The sequence below is a fragment of the Gossypium hirsutum genome, chromosome A07 (assembly GCF_007990345.1).
Source record: "Gossypium hirsutum isolate 1008001.06 chromosome A07, Gossypium_hirsutum_v2.1, whole genome shotgun sequence".
Classification (NCBI taxonomy): Eukaryota; Viridiplantae; Streptophyta; class Magnoliopsida; order Malvales; family Malvaceae; genus Gossypium; species Gossypium hirsutum.
This window is the reverse complement of record NC_053430.1, coordinates 61,754,328-61,765,659: the sequence shown is the minus strand read 5'-3', so window position 1 is coordinate 61,765,659 and position 11,332 is coordinate 61,754,328. Positions and strand designations below refer to the sequence as shown.

Below are 11,332 nucleotides of genomic sequence, written 5' to 3'. Positions count from 1 at the left end.
GTTTGTCTTGAAGATATGCACTGCATTCCTTCGTTAGGGCTACCATCTCAAATTCTCATAGTATTCATTTTTTGGACAGAATATCCTTCATGAATTTGATGTAGTTTGGCATTTGTTCAAGTGCTTCAACCAATGGGATGTTGATATGAAGTTGCTTGAGTACGTCTAGGAATTTCTTGAACTAGACTTCCTGCTTCTGCTTCTAAAGTTTTTTATGGTAGGGTGGTGGAGGATTATTTACTGGAACTGGTTGATTCATCTTGTATGGCAACTCTGCATCTAAAGAAGTTGTTAGTTTATCAGAATTAATTGGTTCAAAAATTACCTTATCGGGTTTTGCAGATTCTGGATCCGATGAAATTGAAATTTTAGCACTCGGTTGAACTTTCTTTGAGTTTTGAGCATCAACTATTTCCTTTTCAACTTCGATGGTGTTGGGCTCCAATGATTTTCCACTCCTTAAGTCAACGCTTTACCGAGATTCCTCAGATTCTCTGTATCACTAGGAAAAGTATCTTGTGGATGGTTCCTAAGTTCAATAGCAAGTTGACCTACTTGATTCTCCAAATTCCTTAGAGTGGCATCATTTTTTTTACCATATATGCCTTCAATAGGTTCTCTAAGCTTTTGGAAGGTTCAACTTGAGTTGGTTTCTAAACCTGTTGGGGAAAAACAGGTGGCGGGGTCAGTCTAGGTTGTGCATAAGTGTTACTGGTTTCAACCCCTTGGTTACTCCAGGAAAAATTCAGGTGGTTTCGCGATGATGGGTTATAAAAATTGTATTGCAGTCCTTGCCTCCCTCAATTTTGGATCTGGTTACCTATGTAATACACAGATTCTAGGTTCGATGGACGTTCTTCGAATAGATGTCCTTCCCCACAATAGACATAGGATATATTTGTAAATTGATTCAGTAGTTGTGCTGCAAAAAAATTAAACCCATTAGTGGTAAAATTTTTAAGCATTGTGGATATTGAGGATACCTGAGATACAAGTGAAGTGAGAGTGTCCACTTCATGTACTCTAGTGACTCATCTTCCTCACGCTACCCGATTGGTTGGTCGTTGATAATTATTGCTGGCAATCCTCTCGATGATTTCATAACCCTCATTATAAGACTTAGAAAGGAGAGCACTGTTAGCAGAACCATCCACTACCCTCCTCGTGTGAGTATTGAGACCATTATAAAACGTCTCAAGTTGGATGGAATGAACGATTCTGTGATGAGGGAATTTTCATAATAATTCTTTGTACCTTTCCCATACATCATACAAGACTCATAATGCATTTTTTGGAAAGCAGTGATCTCATTCCTCAACTTAGCATTCTTGCTAGGTGAGAAATACTTCATGAGGAATCTTTCTACTAACCCTTGCCATGTGGAAATTGAATTTGGTGGCAATGAGTTCAACCAGGCTTAAGCTCTATCCCATAGCAAATATGGGAAAAGCTTTAATCAAAGTCCATCTTTAGGTACTCCGGCTAACTTGAAAAATCACTCACCTCCGTAAGTAGTCTTAAGTGAAGAGATGATCTTCGGTAGACATTCCACTGAATTGGCCCTTTGTCCGAAGCATCTGGAACATGACTGGCTTCAACTCAAACTGTTGTGCCTTGATTTTGGGTCTCTTAATACCCAGATTAAGATCATGAAACACTGGCACACATATTGTCTTAGAACTCCATCCCTATCATCAGCAATAAGGATAGGATTTTGAGCAAGGTTTGCTTCGTTTCCTTGATTCAGATTTTCGAAGTTCATCTCTTCGGTCCGTCTCTAACTTGCTTGTCTTATTCATTATAGAAAATTTCTTTCAATCTTAGTGTCTACAGGGAGTAAATCGATGATTTGATCAGTACTCATAAACACTGAACAAACAAAGAAAATTTAATTAAGTTAAAATTGAAAAGAAAATAAACCAAACTACAAAATTTGCAAATTCACAAATAATGAATTTTTAAAACATCCCTTGCAACGGAGCCAAAAACTTATAACGACGGAAATGTACAAATATACACAATCGCAACAAGTAAATGTCGAGTTATCGTACCCACAGAGACTGTGAAAAGAATTATTTATGAATGCAATTAAAAACACTTTGGTGAAGAAAAATATTTTGATTTGAGGAGGTGATTAAAAACTAATATTTTTAACTAAGTAAAATAAATAAAGAGAAAATAAAAGTTCCTATGCACAATTTCAAAGGATGATTTTAATCAAGATGACATAATTGTGTTAGATTAATCACATTTCTTAACCTCGAATCACTAAATTCATGTTCATCTTGTTACGAATAAATTCACGACAACTTGGTAATTTGCAAACTTATGAACATACTCACCTACCAAAATCCATTTATCTCTTGACTATATCTCTATGTCAATTCAACCGATTAAACAAATTTTAATAAGCAAATGCGTTAATACACATACATATGAAATTAAAAATAATATCTTGTACATATCTCTATGCCAATTCAAACAATTAATTCAATCTCATAAGCACATAAAATATTACATGAGGTAACAAAGTATTTGTAACATCCCTAACCCGTATCCATTGCCGGACTAAGGTTACAGGGCATTAAAGGACATATTGGAACATTTCGTAATCACTTTACAATCAAAAGTCAAACATCAACATAAGTCCCTTTCTTAGGTCAATGAGACCTTAAACATGCATTAGGAAGAGGTCGGGACTAAACCAAACATGATCACAACTTTCAACACTTAGGAAATTTTTCTATTCTGTTAAGCTCACACGCCCGTGTGACCAGACCCTCTACCTTACACGGGTATCAGACACACCCATGTGAACAAGCCGTGCCAAATCAGGGTAACCATATTGACTTTCACCCACGACCAATAGGCACACCCGTGTGCTAAGGCTATGTGATATTTAGCTAGCTACTGACTTTAGCCCATGGCCATATGACACGCCCTTGTGTCAAGGCCATGTACTTTTTAAGAGAATACTGCTTTTCTTACACGGCCACAAGGCACGCCCATGTCCCATGATCGTGTGGTGCAATGCAGGCTTGGTTTAAGCCATCTTGCCACCCATTATGGGTCAACCTACAACAAGGAAACAAATTAACATACATCATTCATTCTCATACCAAGAACTCATCAAACTTACCTTCTTCTTTATCCAATTAAGACATACCATAGTTGCAAATTAACATCACATATCATAAGCCATTATCAAATATGAGTTCAAACACAAATAAGCCAAATCTCATGGCTAACTATATACATCACAAAACATACTTCACAACTACTAGCATATACATGTCATACTTCAAATATTTACATTTTCAAAAGTACCAAAATGAGATCGATAGTGTGGTGACGGTCCTTGACTATCCCCGAGCCTTCAGTAGCTACGATAACTGTAAAACAGACAGTAATCACACAGAGTAAGCTTTCAAAAGCTTAGTAAGCTCGTACTCAAAACATTCATAGTATATAAACATAAAATGATAACCTATGAGTATTTGCACAATTTCAATCCATATAACTATATTAACTCAATGATTCATATACATAACATCATCTCCCACTTAGGCATCATACATACCTGAAGCTTCCCGTACTTTTCGCTTTTATACTTACCTCATGATGAATGTTATAAGACTTTCCATAAGTTATTCGTGTTTTACACATCAGCACACTTAGTGCTATAAGGTTAGCCAAAGCTAAATATTTCCGCACACTTAGTGCCATCTCGAATAACCGAGACTAAGTCGGTATCGCACAGTTAGTGCCAAAGCTAGTTTAAGTCGCACACTTAGTGCCCAAGCTTCTGATTCAACACAATATTATCCAATTCAATTATATACAACTCATGTAGAATAAAGGCATCAAAACTTACTTAACATCATATTCTAAGTACGAACTTACCTCGTACTCAGAATTTGTCGACTCGGACTATCTACTCGATAACCTTCGACTTTCCTCGATCTAAGTCCAAATTCCTCCTTTTTTGATCTATAGGTTTTCAAAATTAACCATTTTATTCATCAATTAATACAATTCCACCTACAAACACATGTTTAGGGCATTTTACAATTTAACCCTCATATTTTCACATTTTGACACTTTAGTCCCTAATTCACAAAATCACAAAATACATCTAATTTGCATATACTTATGCTTGGCCGAATTCTCCTAGTACTCATACTAGTCCACACATTTCATTTATTTCACATTTTAGTCCCTCAAAATAAAATTTTCACAAATTAGCCCAAATTTGCTCAAATCCAACTAAAATCCAAAAACAAAACATGTAAACTCAATATCAAGCTTTCATATTTCATCATTTAACAACAAACTCATGAATTCATCCATGATACATCTTTAAATCATCAAAAAAAATCAGAAATTGAGACATGGGCTTTGTAGTACAGTTAACAACGATCACAAAAACATAAAAATGAAGCAAAAACATACTCGATTAAAGTTTCCAACTAGCCTAACCCTAGAACTCTTGATCTTTTCTTTTTGTTCTTCAATTTTTGGTACAAACAAGGCATATAATGCCTATTTTAATGTTTTGTTATAACATATATTACTTTATTAAACATTTGACCATTATAACCTTTATTAAACCATTATAATTTCACCTAACACATGTCCTTTTATGTCCATTCAAACTTCCAATGGTCAAATAACCACATAAGGACCTTTACTCTAGAAAGCCAACTCAAATAAGCACTTAAACATCTAGCACACAGCTTTTATATTTTATGCAATTAGGTCCTTTTTGCAAATTAAGCACATAAACAGTTAAATTTTCGCCCAAAAGTTTCACACATATCAATTTATGTATCATAAACACAGAAAAAAATATTAAAATATTTGTTGGACTCAGATTTGTGGTCCCAAAACCACTATTCCGACTAGGGTCAAAACCAGACTGTTACAGTTCTCCCCCTTAGGGATTTTCGTCCCCGAAAATCTTACTATTAAACAAATTTGGATATTGATGTTTCATAGCATCTTCAGGCTCCCACGTTGCCTCTTCAATACCGTGTCGATGCCACATCACTTTAACTAATGGAATCTTCTTATTGCATAACTCTTTAACTTCTCGAGATAAGATTCAAATCGGCTTTTCTTCATAAGTCATATCAGACCGAATTTCAATCTTAGAGGAAGGAATTACATGCGAAGGATCAGATCTGTATCATCGAAGCATCGATATGTGAAATACATTATGAATCTTTTCTAGCTCTAGTGGTAACAACAATATATATGCAACCGGCCCAATACGCTCGATAATTTCATACGGCCCGATAAATCTCGGACTCAATTTGCCTTTTCTGTCAAATCAAAGCACTTTCTTCCACGAAGACACTTTCAAAAACACTTTCTCGCTGATATCAAACTCAATATCTTTTCTTTTCAAATCTGCATATGATTTCTGACGATTAGAAGCTGTTTTCAAACAATCTCGGATCACTTTCGCTTTTTGTTCAGTTTCTTTTATCAAATCAACCCCGCGAATCTTATTTTCGCTGAGCTCTGTCCAATACAAAGGTGTATGATCGTATAAAGCTTCGTATGGTGCCATTTTGATGCTCGACTAAAAATTGTTATTATACGCGAATTCAACCAGTGGTAAATATTATTCCCACGTACCTTCAAACTCAAGAATGCAACATCTCAACATAGCCTCGAGTATCTGAATAATCCATTCAAATTGACCAACTATTTCCGGATGATAAGCAGTGCTAAAATGCAATTTAGTACCCAGAGCATCTTGCAATTTCTTTCAAAATCTCGATGTGAATCTCGGATCTCGGTCTGATACTATAGACAATGGCACACCATGCAATCTCACTATATTAGAAATGTATAATTCAACTAATCTATCAAGCGAATAACCAAATCGAACCAGAATAAAATGAGCTGATTTTGTCCAACGATCAACTACAACCCAAATGGCATCTTTCTTCTTCGGAGATTAGAGGTAAACCCAACACAAATTCCATGGTCACTCGATCTCATTTCCACTTCGGAATCATAATCGATTGTAGTAACCCAGACGGTAGTTGATGTTCAGCTTTAACTTGCTGACAAATCAAACATTTAGAAACAAATTCAGAGATATCTCTTTTCATTTCAGACCACCAATAATGTTGTTTCAAGTCATTGTACATTTTAGTATTGCCTGGATGCATAGATAACCAACTACTGTGAGCTTCACTCAGAATCATTTGAATTAACTCGAGATTTCTCGGAATGCAAATTCTATCTCAAAATCTTAAACAATTATCTTTATCAACTCTAAATTCTGAATCAGTCTCTACATTACATTGAGCTCAATGAGCTAAAATCTCATTATCAATTTTCTGAGCTTCAATAATCTATTGTAAAAACAAAGGTCTTGCTTTCAATTCAGCTAAAATTGAACCATCATCAGACAGAACTAGATGAGCATTTTTCGCACACAAAGCAAATAACGATTTTCGACTCAAAGCATCTGCAACAACATTTGCTTTTCCCGGGTGATAATCAATCACAAGTTCGTAATCTTTCAACAATTCTAACCATCTTCTCTGTCACAAATTCAAATCTTTCTGAGTCATCAAATACTTCAAACTCTTATGATCAGAAAACACATGACATTTCTCACCAAGCAGATAGTGACACCAAATCTTCAAAGCAAACACAATAGCAGCTAACTCGAGGTCGTAAGTCGGATAGTTCTTTTCATGCGGCTTTAGTTGTCTCGATGCATAAGCTATAACTTTCCCTTCTTGCATTAAAACACATCCCAAACCAATCAACGAAGCATCACTATAAATCACAAATTCTTTACCCGATTCAGGTTGTACCAATACCGGAGCTTCAGTCAACACGGCTTTCAACTGATCAAAGTTGTGTTGAAATTTTTCAAACCACTCAAACTGCACATCTTTCTGGAGCAATTTTGTCAATGGAGTTGCAATCATTGAGAAACCTTTTACGAATCTTCTATAGTATCCAGCAAGTCCTAGAAAACTGCGGACTTCAGAAACATTTCTCGGAGGTTTCCAATCCAAAATAGCTAAAATTTTGCTCAGATCAACTCGGATACCAGAGGCTGACACAGTATGACCCAAGAAACCAACTTCTCGTAACCAGAACTCACACTTGCTGAATTTTGCATACAACTGTTTATCTAGCAAAGTTTCTACTTATCAGATGTTTGGCATGCTCAGATTCATCACGTGAATAAATCAATATGTCATCGATAAAAACTACAACAAATTGATCTAAATATGGCCTGAAAATTCTATTCATCAAATCCATAAAGATAGCAGGTGAATTAGTCAATCCGAAAGGCATAACTAAAAATTCATAGTGGCCGTACCTTGTTCTGAAAGCAGTCTTCGGAATATTAGAAACTTTAACTCTCAGTTGATAATAACCCGATCTCAAATCTATTTTCAAAAACACAGTAGCTCCTTTCAATTGATCAAACAAATCATCAATTCGGGGCAAAGGATACTTATTCTTGATGGTTACTTTATTCAACTGATGATAATCTATACACATTCTCATCGTACCATCTTTCTTTTTCACAAACAGAACAGGAGCACCCCATGGTGAGAAACTTGGTCTAGCAAATCCTTGATTGGTCAATTCTTGCGACTGAGACTTCAATTCTTTTAATTCAGTCGGAGTCATTCTATACGGAGCTATTGAAATCGGAGTAGTACCAGGTACTAATTCTATGCCAAATTCTACCTCTCTAACTGGAGGTAATCCTGGAAGTTCTTCAGGAAACACATCAGGAAACTCACAGATAACCGGTACAGATTCAACTTTCCTTTCTGACACTTTCAAATCACTAACATAAGCAAAGTAGGCTTCACAACCCTTTCTCACCATAATCAATGCTTTCATCGAAGGTATTACAGCAGCTAACCCATTCAAATCACTAGATTCAACACTAACTATTTCATCATTCTTGCATCTCAAATCAATAGTTTTTATTTGCAATTCACCACAACATCATGCAAAGTTAACCAATCCATTCCCAGAATAATATCAAACTTCTCAAAAGCTAACAACATCAAGTTAGCCGGAAAATAATTGTCTTGAAACATTAACAGACAATTCTTGCAGACTTTATCAACCAAGACACATCTGCCTAGAGGGTTTGAAACTTTAATCACAAATTCAGTAGACTCTACAGACAAATGTGTTGAACCAGGATCTATCAAAGCAATCACATAAGTATCATAGAGAGTAAATGTACCCGTAATCACATCTGGCGATGAAGCTTCCTTACGATCTCGAATAGCATATGCTCTAGCAGGTGCACGAGCCTTGGATCTAACAGTTGTGTCTTTTGTCCCTCTCTAACTACCACTTATCTAATAGCTGTGTCTTTTGTCCCTTTCTGACTACCACTTACATTTCTTGAATTTCTGGGAGGTCTACCTCGAGAAACATTACCACTCTGTCTCGGATTCTGAACATTATCTTTTCCAACTAGATCTGGGCAATCTTTAATAAAATGGTTTCTCGAACCACAACTATAACAAGCTCGATTATTACTTTTTCCCCAGTATTCACCAAAGTGTCGTCTTCCACATTGCTCACATTCAGGCCTTTCATTATTTGCATTATCATCACTAGCAATAGATGTGGCTGAAGATTTGTAATTCGATTGCGATCTAACATGGTCTCTGTTTGAATATCCCACACTAGTCTTTGAATGACTACTATCATATCTAAACTTCTTAGATCTAGATTGAAATAATTTGCCCGATGATCTCTTTTGTACATCTCTAGCTTCGAACTCAACCTTTCTTTTCTCTTTCCCAAGATCCTCCGCTTTACATGCTCGTTCAACAAGCACCACGAATTCTTTAATTTCTAGAATCCTAACTAACAAGCGAATATCTTCGTTTAAGCCATCTTGGAATCTCTTGCACATTATTGCTTTCGAAGATACACATTCACGAGCATACTGACTCAACCTTACAAATTCTCACTCGTATTCTGTAACAGACATACGACCTTTCTTAAGCTCAAGAAACTCTTTACGTTTCTGATCAATAAATCTCTGACTGATGTATGTCTTTCGAAATTCAACTTGGAAGAAATCCCACGTAACTCGTTCACTCGAAACTACAGATGTCAAAGTCTTCCACCAATGATACGTCGTGTCTCTCAAAAGTGAAACAACGTATTTTATACATTCTTCGGGACTCAAGGATAATTCCTCAAAAACACTTATTATGTTATCTAACTAGAATTCAACCTTTTCCACATCATCACTTGTTGTAGCTCAGAATTCTTCAGCTCCATATTTTCTAATCTTGTCAACTGGTGGTCTACCCAACTGTACTGGATTCACTCGTGGCATATCAGAAGTTTGAGGAGGATTAACCGGGAGTGGAGGTTGTTGTACAGCCAGATTGGTTCTAATATATTGAGTGAACCAATCGTTCATCATCTGATAGAAAGCTTGCTTAGCCTCGCTATCACTCATAGCTGGTCAGGAATCATCTTGCACAGTCCCTTGCGCGATAGCAGGCGCATTGCTTTCAACATCTCAGCTACAACTCTATCGGGATCCATTTTCTATATAAAAGCACATTTCAATGTCAGGATTCATCACACTGTCCCAGTTTTAGATATGGCATGTATAGCTAGACTCACGTATGCTATGGTAGTCCTAGAACTGACTAAATCTGGCTCTGATCCCAACTAAATTTAACACCCCTAACCCGTATCCATTGCCAGACTAGCGTTACGAGAAATTACCGGACATATTGGAACATTCCGTAATCACTTTACAATCAAAAGTCAAACATCAACATAAGTCCCTTTCTTAGGTCAATGAGACCTTAAACATGCATTAGGAAGAGGTCGGGACTAAACTGAACATGTTCACAAATTTCAATACTTAGGAACTTTTTCTATTCTGTTAAGGTCACACGCTCGTGTTGTAACACCCCGTACCCGAGTCCGTCGCCGGAGTCGGACACGAGGGGTTTGCAGACTTAAATCACTTCTTTGCACAATCTATTTTAAATTTTCCAGGCAAGCTGGCTAACTGCGTCACTGTCACCTTAAAAATCATATCTTGAGTTTCACAACTCGAAAATCAGCTTCGTGATTTTTCCCTGAAGCTAGACTCATATATGCATCTACAAATTTTTTTCTAGAATTTTTGGTCAGGCCAATTAGTACAGTTTATTAGTCAAATCTCCCATGTTACAGGGATCGACTACACTGACCTTTGCGCATTACGACTTGGATATCTCCCTGGACAGGGCTTCAATACTGATGTCGTTTGTTTCTATAGAAACTAGACTCAAAAAGGAATCTATTCATATATGGCATGACTTCTAATTATCTCTGGTTAATTTATAATGAATTTCCAAAGTCGGAACAGGGAATCCAGAAACTGTTCTGGCCCTGTCTCACGAGAACCTGAATATCTCTTAACATACTGTTCATATGATCGTTTCGTTACTTTCCTATGAAAATAGATTCATCACGGTTCGTTTACATAATTTATTCACTATTTAATTCCATTCCTACTATTTTTAGTGAGTTTTCACATCCACATCACTGCTGCTGCCAGCATCTGTTTTTTTAAGGTAAACTTTACCTATTTCATGATCCTCCATGGATCAACTAGAGTTTGTCATACATATTCCAAAAGTGATCAAGAATAACCCTTCCCATGGCTAACCGTTACCAACATTTCCATACCTCTCGACGGACAACATACAAAACGATTATAATGCTATGATCAAAGTATATTTAAGCCATTTTCGCATGGCTATCCAAATTTACACAAAACCGAAGGGTACATGACCAACAACAAAAGGGTAGTCCTATACATGCCATTTCAAAGTTCAACCAAAATTGTACCAAAAGGGGGCTTTGATAGTGTGGGAGACTTCAACTTCCAAAAATCCCGAGTCCGATAGCTAACGAGCCAAAATCTATAAAACAGAGAAACAAAGAAACGGAGTAAGCAATTTATGCTTAGTAAGTTTTGAGCAAGGGATTCCAGCACAACAAAAGTATAGCATTCATATAGCTAAACGGATAATTTCATATGCACAAATTTTCAATATCATACTTACTTCACATTACCAACCCTTATGTTCATACACAAAAGATCAACTTAGCCAAAGGCCGGTAGCTTATTTATCGACTGAGCGAATACAGATTTGTAAGGGATCAACTAATTCAAAGCACACACGAAACATACCTCATCGCTGGGATTTTACGAGCGTATTAATTTAAATTTTTACAGCAAGATCGCTCGTTCCCAAATCAAGCATCTTCGGCGTTTAGCCGGATATAACCA

General features: G+C 36.5%; 1 non-coding gene across 1 annotated transcript; it reads left to right on the top strand.

Moving 5' to 3' along the window:
- The first annotated feature begins 1,215 nt into the window (after positions 1 to 1,215).
- On the top strand, positions 1,216 to 1,321 carry LOC121203900 (small nucleolar RNA R71). The gene has a single exon (XR_005898832.1). It is a non-coding gene; the product is annotated as a small nucleolar RNA R71 (small nucleolar RNA).
- The last annotated feature ends 10,011 nt before the right edge of the window (positions 1,322 to 11,332 follow it).